The 7,823-nt window shown below is 50.1% G+C and overlaps 1 long non-coding RNA gene across 2 annotated transcripts; it reads left to right on the top strand.

The window, feature by feature from the left end:
- Positions 1–2,906: 2,906 nt before the first annotated feature.
- On the top strand, positions 2,907–4,494 carry LOC123108124 (uncharacterized). Of its 2 annotated transcripts, none has more exons than XR_006451837.1 (3): positions 2,907–3,057; positions 3,146–3,211; positions 3,994–4,494. It is a non-coding gene; the product is annotated as an uncharacterized lncRNA (long non-coding RNA). The 2 variants fall into 2 exon arrangements; XR_006451838.1 differs by lacking the exon at positions 3,994–4,494 and adding an exon at positions 3,312–3,432.
- Positions 4,495–7,823: the final 3,329 nt, after the last annotated feature.

The raw sequence follows: 7,823 nt of genomic DNA, 5'->3' as shown, positions 1-7,823 counted from the left end.
TGTGTTGTGTTCTTCTTCTAATTGGCACTTCTCATTTCTCTTGATAAAAGGATGTGTGAGGCAGTGTGAGCTTTCTATACAATGGCTGGGAGAACTCTTGTAATCTTGCCAGGTTTCGGTCTCTTGGCATAGCAGCAGCCAGCTCTCATATGTTAGGTTGATTTACCAGAGGAGTTAATGTTTCAGCCATCGCGAAGTCCAGTAGGATCTCCCTCGTCGAGACAGTGCGGAGATTCGAGCAGCTAGCGTGCTTTGCCGACGAGTTCTTCAGGTACATACAGTTTGGAGGCCATCCAAGGAGTTTGGTCATGGTATCCTCCTTCAAAGTTCCTACGGAGCCCCTGCTTGCAGGCAAGGATGCCCTCCTCTTGCTTCATCCATTCGCTGGTGACCACAGCTTCTTGAGCATACTGACATTCCACTGATCCATCGTCTATGTCAACGTGGAGCATCTCCACGCTATGTACATGTACCAACAATTCCACCAACAAAGGAAGTGCAGCTGATTCTAAAAAAAAAAGGAAGTGCCGCCACCAACGGCAAAGCCGCAGCTGCCGTTGCCGATCAGTGGAGTTGATGACATGCAGTTCATCTTGCCTCTCAAACTAACCAATCTCACCAGACACAGTTGCAGATAACACCCTGCCACACATATTGGTGTGTGGTATTCCCACACAATAAATGCTCATTGAGAAGAATGACCTCCAATTCTCAAACCTAAAATCCCCCCCCCCCCCCCCTCTGTTTTGAATCTATGTCGGGGCTGAACATTAATCCTTTTAAATATGAGGTCATCCTTTTGGGTTGTACCCTGAATGTGTGCAAGATTGTTAAGATCATCTACGGCTGGGCTCCCCAAACGCCCCCCCTATATGCTCGCTGAGTGACCGGTCGTAAAATCATGACCCAGACGACGTCCTGAAACCGGCCCTATACGTCCGGTCTGACCGGTACCCCTCATATCCAGCCCATATCCGGGGCGGATATGAGAACAAGACCTACCATAAATTCCACCAAATCCCCCCTCCCCTCCCTGTCCTTGTCGGACGAGCCATTTTCCTCACCTCTCTTCTCCCTTGTCTGTCCTGGCCCTCCCCTAGCTCCACTATCGTCCCGACCCTTCAGCGCCGCCATCACTGGCAGAATATCTCCTCCCCGGTCATCTCACCACATCGGCTTCCGTCACCGCCCAGGACGCCACCGTGGTACGTCCGGCTATTCTCGGACTGTACCTTGCTCTCTGTGTGTTCTAAAAATTGCCAACCGGTTCTTTTGTGATTCTTTTGTAGGAAAATGATGGATTCTGATGGTTCATTGGATGAGGAGTATGGAAACACGGAGCTTGATGAAGTAATGCAAAAGGATACCTTAGATTCGTCGGAGTCGAACGAAGATGTTGTGATGATGATGATCATGAGCATCCAGGAGGAAATGGCAGGGAAATGAGACACATTTTGAACTTCAAGGATTAGATCAAAGGGAGAAGAGTTTTGAACCAGGATCGCCTGAGTAGGAATCACACCGTAGGCGCCGTGTACTAGCGAAGCCGGAAGCACACGATTATTACGATAAACACGTTGTACGAAGAACACACGCATCGACCTATGACCCCCCTCAAGATGTATATGAAAATTTAACGAGGCGGAGGCGAGCAAGAATTGCGCCTGCATGCACCGTAATATTATTGAAACTTGTTTTTTAGTTGAAAGCTATCATTTGATAGTTTTTGGAAGCCCCCATCCATAATTACCCCATAAAACTCCATCTCCCAGAAATATAATCGGAAAAGAAAGTGAAAAGGGGGATTTTTGGTAGCTGTAGTCTAATTTTGTTGTGACGCATGCCAATTTTTGGCTATAGTTTTGGCGTCTATTTTTTACCCGTGTCACGTGTGGAATGGAAAAGCGAAAAACCTAGATAGTACGAAGGGCAAACTGAAAAAGTTAAGAAACCCAAACTGGAAGGGAAACCGAGAACAAATCGCTTCGGTGGGCCGTTTCGCAAGGACACATGTGATGACCTCGAGCTAAATCAAGCGAAAATCTAGCAATACTATTTTTTAGGTGAATCTAGCAATATTAGTTTCTTTTCTGAGGATAAGGCCATCAGGACTAGCTTTATTAAAACTTAAATAGGGTTACATCGTTTGCGAGCACACTGATAACAAAATCAGGCGGCTTGTCTAACCAAATAAAATAAATTTTATTACAAAATTTTATGGTTCGCTAGCACATGAGCCGCGTTATTAGCTGTTTGAAAACAATGTTTAAACATGAACTTTCCAATCATCGACACTGTATCCACACACTCCACAAATATTGCCAAGGCTGTATCCCACAATTGTGTCCGTCAGGTGAAGAAATCAATTACTTGTGAAGAATCTGATTCTACTTCAAGACGATTAAAACTGAGGGGAACAAATTCCAACCCTAGTTTGTACTATTGGGCTTTTTTTTGCGGGGAACTAGTGGACTTGACAAATACTCGAACTTGAATGAGGTTGTACTATTGTGCAGTTTCCCTGATTTTTCTTTTCAGTGGTCAAGCAACTTTATTTAGCTAGGAATAAGTTTACGGATACAAATGATGTCTGGTAAATCAGAAAGCCAAACATGGCTGCCAAAAGCTAAAGTAGTTGATGCTTTACATAATTTATATGAGCTTCAAGATTCAACTCCCGCTTCTCATGGATGAAATCCACCGAAGCAAAATCAAGCATTCTTCCCTTGATATCTTGCACAGTTGCTGCTGAAGCCTGAAGGTCCTCTATTGTGCAGTTTCGCCGATAGGCCGTCTAATGTCTAGAAAAAAACAATCGAATATGAGGGTCTTGGCCCAGCCCAACAAGAGGCTTTTATCCTAGTGAGAAGCCTCAGCCCAAATACGATCGTTGCTTTTCCCACTATGTAGTCTCTCCCAAGTAGCGGCGAATCCCCATTCTCCAGGGAGCGGCGGCGAGACCCTTCTCGGGCACTACCGCTGCTTCCGGCAACGTCCATCTGTATCACCAGCTTGCCGCCTGGCCGATCACGCTCGCCCACGACCGCCGATTACGCGGTGAGCTATCGTGCATTTTCCTCTCCTCGGTGCTTATGCCGAATGTTATCCTCATGTCATGTGTCGTTTCTGATATGAGCTCATGCAGATGGAACCTGACTCTCAACACGGCTGACGGCCCGTTCCCCACCCTGGATTCCCCTCACCCAAGTTGGTGAGTCCGCATTTCCCCTCGATTTCGTGCCATGAAAGCAAGTCGCGGTTTGGAACATATACCTGATCTGATGTCTGATGAGTTCGTTTCCGTTGGTCAGTTGCAGCTCGGATGGATACGATGATTTCTTGTTTTGCTGCCCTTGCTTATCTCACGAGTTAGCACATATATTTGCCCTTGCACCATGACTAGATTTTTTTTGTTGGTCCCTGAGATTATAGATCCTGAAGGTACATTACGTTCCCTTTTTACCAGATAACTTTTTGTTTCACGGCGCATTAAGCAACACGTGCAGTATGTTTTCATTGTTGCTGGCCTGTTATGAAATGGATGGCGAAGCAATCGTTGGAAAAAACTTAGTAATTTTATTGTTTGCACAATTGCACATAACTATGAATCCCCGTGATCCACTCACACGCAGCGTATGCCATAAGCCCGTACGAAAATATGCTTCAAAACTTTCCTCAATCCTCATTTACAAATTCGGGTGAAAACTGCAAAAGCTATCGTTAGAAGGGGACCATCAATAAAAATTTAGTCATGGTTTTTAGTGTGATATAATTGGACAGTATTTCAGTTCAAATGGCATCCACAATCATGCATCCATATTTCGAGCATGGAGTCAATGTTTACCAATTATCAAGTGCTGGTCTCAGCTACAATCCAGTAATTTGCTCATTCTGGTTAATCGTTAAATTATGGGTATCACTACTTCTTGTAGTTCTGCATAAACACTAAGCTTCTCAGTTTTATATCATTTATTTTCTTCTCTTTTTATGTAGATATACATTCATCAGCTAAATAACCTCAAAGGAGTGTTGTCAACAACAACAAAAACTCAAAGGAGATAACCTTGTTAGGGGATGACCACAACCGTACTACCTGATGACCTGGTGATGGAGATCCTGTCTCGGCTGCCGCTGAAGTCCTTTTGCCATTTCAGATGTGTCTCCAAATCTTGGCTTGCCTTCTCATCTGATCCACACTACCGCTGGAAGCTCCCAAGAACTCCTATCGGTCTCCTCTACCAAAAAGGTGAGCATGGCACTCCCATCCTTCTGGCGGGACTTCCCTCAAATGATAGGGATATTAATATAACACTTAGCTTTGTGTCGTGTTGTGGGCATCCCTTAGAGCTTAAGGACTGCAGCAATGGCCTACTTCTTTGTTATCATTGTGATACGCACTATAAATAAATATCCGACGCTATCATGTGCAATCCAGCAACTAAAGAGTGGATTGCACTTCCATATATTTGCTGTTCTCAGGTTTTGTTTTGATCATTATGGTCTCAACACTTCTATGTCTTCAAATTTGAGTCAAACTTGAGCCCTTATAGGGTGGGCACTGTCCGATCCTTGACCGAGCCGCCGTTTGGACCGGCCGCTGGCGGGCTGGACCAGACCGGACTGACCAGCCTGGCAGTCCTGTTTTTTAGGGACTAGACCGGCGACCGCAAAGCCCGGGCCGGACTGAGGGGACTGGCAAGTGGCGATGTGGTGACCATGGCGGCAGGACATGGAGTAGGTGGTCATGAGCTCCTGCGCGGCGACTGGGAGGTATAGGAGCCAGCCGTCGGGGCCACGAACGGCGCACCGGCGGCAGCAGCAACGTGCACGCGCCAGGGTCCTCCGGGAGGCAGAAGCTCATGACACGTCCGGTGTGAGACCTTGTGCACCTCTTTGTTGTTTTTTCCTTCACGTTTTCTTAGCCCCATGCAAATAAGGTAGGAGGTGCATGATCCCACAATTTTGTGTGTGCGAGCCTTCCGTGATTATTAGTGGATCAAGCTGTCACACCAGCCACGGTGTGACTGTCAAGCAGGCCCTAGCGTGTAGGAGAAAGTGTGGTAGCTGACCGGTGGGTCACAGGGTCAGGAGTGCGTGTGTGAGTTGGCCACGGGCCAGGCGTGTCTGTACTTAGCCCTGAAGGCGATCCTGAGATCGACAGGCTGTATGAAATGGACTGATTGACTCATCCTCTTTCTCTCGTTGCTCACCCTCTTCTCCAAGTATCCCACCTACCTCTCTGATCCCCTCTCCAAGCCTACTCCGATCCTCTCGATCTGGACAGGGGTGTTACAGTTAGTAATCAGAGCCATCGATTCCTCCGGGAAATTTTTCTCCGCTGCTCTCAAACTCTCTTGACCTTGATCTGTAAAATCCCACCGCCGCGGGCGTGGACTTGCCTCGGCGAGACCACCCAAAATCCCCGGCGGGGTTAGATCGGTTCGGAGCGAGAGCGACGGCGCCGTCGAAGCCCTCCGCGCAGACCCGGCAGCTCCTGTCCGCCATGGACGACAACACCAACACCCTTAAGTCCCTCCTGAAATCGATCGTCACGCGCCTCGACGAACAGAAACTCGACAGCGACAAACGGCTCGAGGCCCAGGTCGCCTTCAACACCCAGGTATCCCAGGATGTGCGCAACCTCAGCAAACGGATCGACCTTACGCAGGCTGATGTCGATGAAGCACGCAAGTCCATGGAGTGCTCCCCGTCTCCGCGCGGATCCGGCGCGGTTTTCAACCCGCCGCCACCGCCGCCACTGCGTCCCGCGCCTGCGCCGCATCACCAAGGCCCACCGCTTTCTCCTCGTCTGGCCGACGAGCGCCCACCCCTGCTGGTTCAATCACCCGCGCCCGCGCCAGCCGTCACCCAGGCACACATGGGGGTGATGGCGCCTCATCCCCAACAGCAGCCAGACTTCAATCACCATCCTCGGCAAGCCTGCGACACCTACATCAAGCCATCGAAACATGACTTCCCTCGTTTCGATGGCAGTGCACCTTATCTCTGGTTGGACCGTTGTCGTGCTTACTTCGATCTATACAGAGTGCCTGCACACAGCTGGGTGACCACGACTACCTTGTACATTGAAGGGCAGGCGGCACACTGGCTTCAGGCATTTTGCCAAGTCCACCAAGGGTTGACGTGGGAAGCCTTTTGCGCAACGATTACAGAGGAGTTTGGTGTCGATGAATTCGAGCTCGAGATGCACAAATTACTTCAATTGCGCCAGAACAGCACTGTGGCAGAGTACAGGCAGATGTTTGACACCCACATTTACCATCTCTTGGCACTGGATCCATCTTTGAGTCCCAAATTTTTCATCACCCAGTTCCTCCTGGGGCTCAAGGACGAGATTCGAGCGGCTGTCCGTCTCCAGTCACCCACCAGTATCACCCGGGCATCCATTTTGGCTCGAATTCAGGAGGACGAGTTGGGTATGCCGAGAGCGCGCCCACGCCCAACACCTGCAGGCCGACCACCGCCACTCCCAGTTCCTGCACCACCACGCCCGGTGCCCACGGCACGGCCCCAGGGCGACGAGTTTGCTCGGGAACGTCAGCTCAAGGACTTCCGGCACGCAAACGGACTGTGTTTCAAATGCGGTGACCGCTACTCCAGGGAGCATCGGTGCAACACTCAGGCCCAGCTTCTCACAATTCAAGTGGGCAACTATGGGGAACTCCTCTCCGATGATGCCATCCATGCATTGGAACTCCTGGACGAACCAGTGGCTGCTGCACCACAGCCGGAGTGTTGCATGCTCTCAGCGCACGCTCTGGACGATTCCGACACCCCCCCCCCACCATCCGTCTTCGTGCTCTAGTGGGTAATCAAGTAATGTTGCTGCTGCTCGACTCTGGGAGCACACACAGTTTTGTGAACAAGGCATTCATGGAACGAGTGGGCGACGTTACTCAGGAAATGCCAGTCGTGGAAGTGCAGGTAGCAAATGGGGATCGCCTGATCAGCTCTCGCCTAGTCCCAGATCTCAAATGGGGGATGCAGGGGCACACCTTTTCGAGCCAATGCGCGAGCTGGAAATAGGGGCCTACGACGGAATTTTGGGCATGGACTGGCTTGCCCAATACAATCCAATGATGTGTCACTAGCAGGAAAAGCATGTCACCTTCGTCCACGACGGAGAGCAAGTCACTTTACAGGGGGTTCGTCCCAAAGAGCAACCAACTATTACAGCCATTGAGCCTGAAGAGTTGAGCAAGATTATTGCAGGCAACGATGTGTGGGCTATGGCTCTGATGGACGCGCGCCCAGCTAAGGTCAAGCGACGCACACCCTCGTTGACACCGATCAGTGACCTGCTCGACGAGTTCGCCGATGTCTTTGCCGCGCCCAAGGGACTACCACCACACCGTCAATACGACCATGTCGTCACCCTGGTGGACGGCGTGCGCCCCGCAAACACGCGGCCGTACCGGTACTCGCCGGTGCAAAAGGATGAGATTGAGAAGCAGGTTCGTGAGATGCTGGACTCGGGGGTGATCACGCACAGTGTCAGCCCCTATGCGGCACCGGTCCTCCTCGTCAAAAAGAAGGACGGTACGTGGTGCTTCTGTGTAGACTACCGGTGGCTCAACAACAGCACCATCAAGAACAAATTTTCGTTGCCGACCGTGGACGAGTTACTCGATGAACTGGCAGGTGCCGCATATTTCTCCAAGCTGTATCTCCGCTCTGGTTATCATCAAATACAGATGCTGGAGGCAAATGAAGCCAAGACAACGTTCAAGACTCACCATGGCCATTTCCAATTTCGTGTCATGCCATTTGGGCTGCCCAGCGCCCCGGCAACCTTCCAGTGC

Source organism: Triticum aestivum, chromosome 5A, assembly GCF_018294505.1.
Source record: "Triticum aestivum cultivar Chinese Spring chromosome 5A, IWGSC CS RefSeq v2.1, whole genome shotgun sequence".
Taxonomy (NCBI): domain Eukaryota; kingdom Viridiplantae; phylum Streptophyta; class Magnoliopsida; order Poales; family Poaceae; genus Triticum; species Triticum aestivum.
Note: the sequence above shows the minus strand (reverse complement) of the source record. Positions and strands in the feature narration are given on the sequence as shown.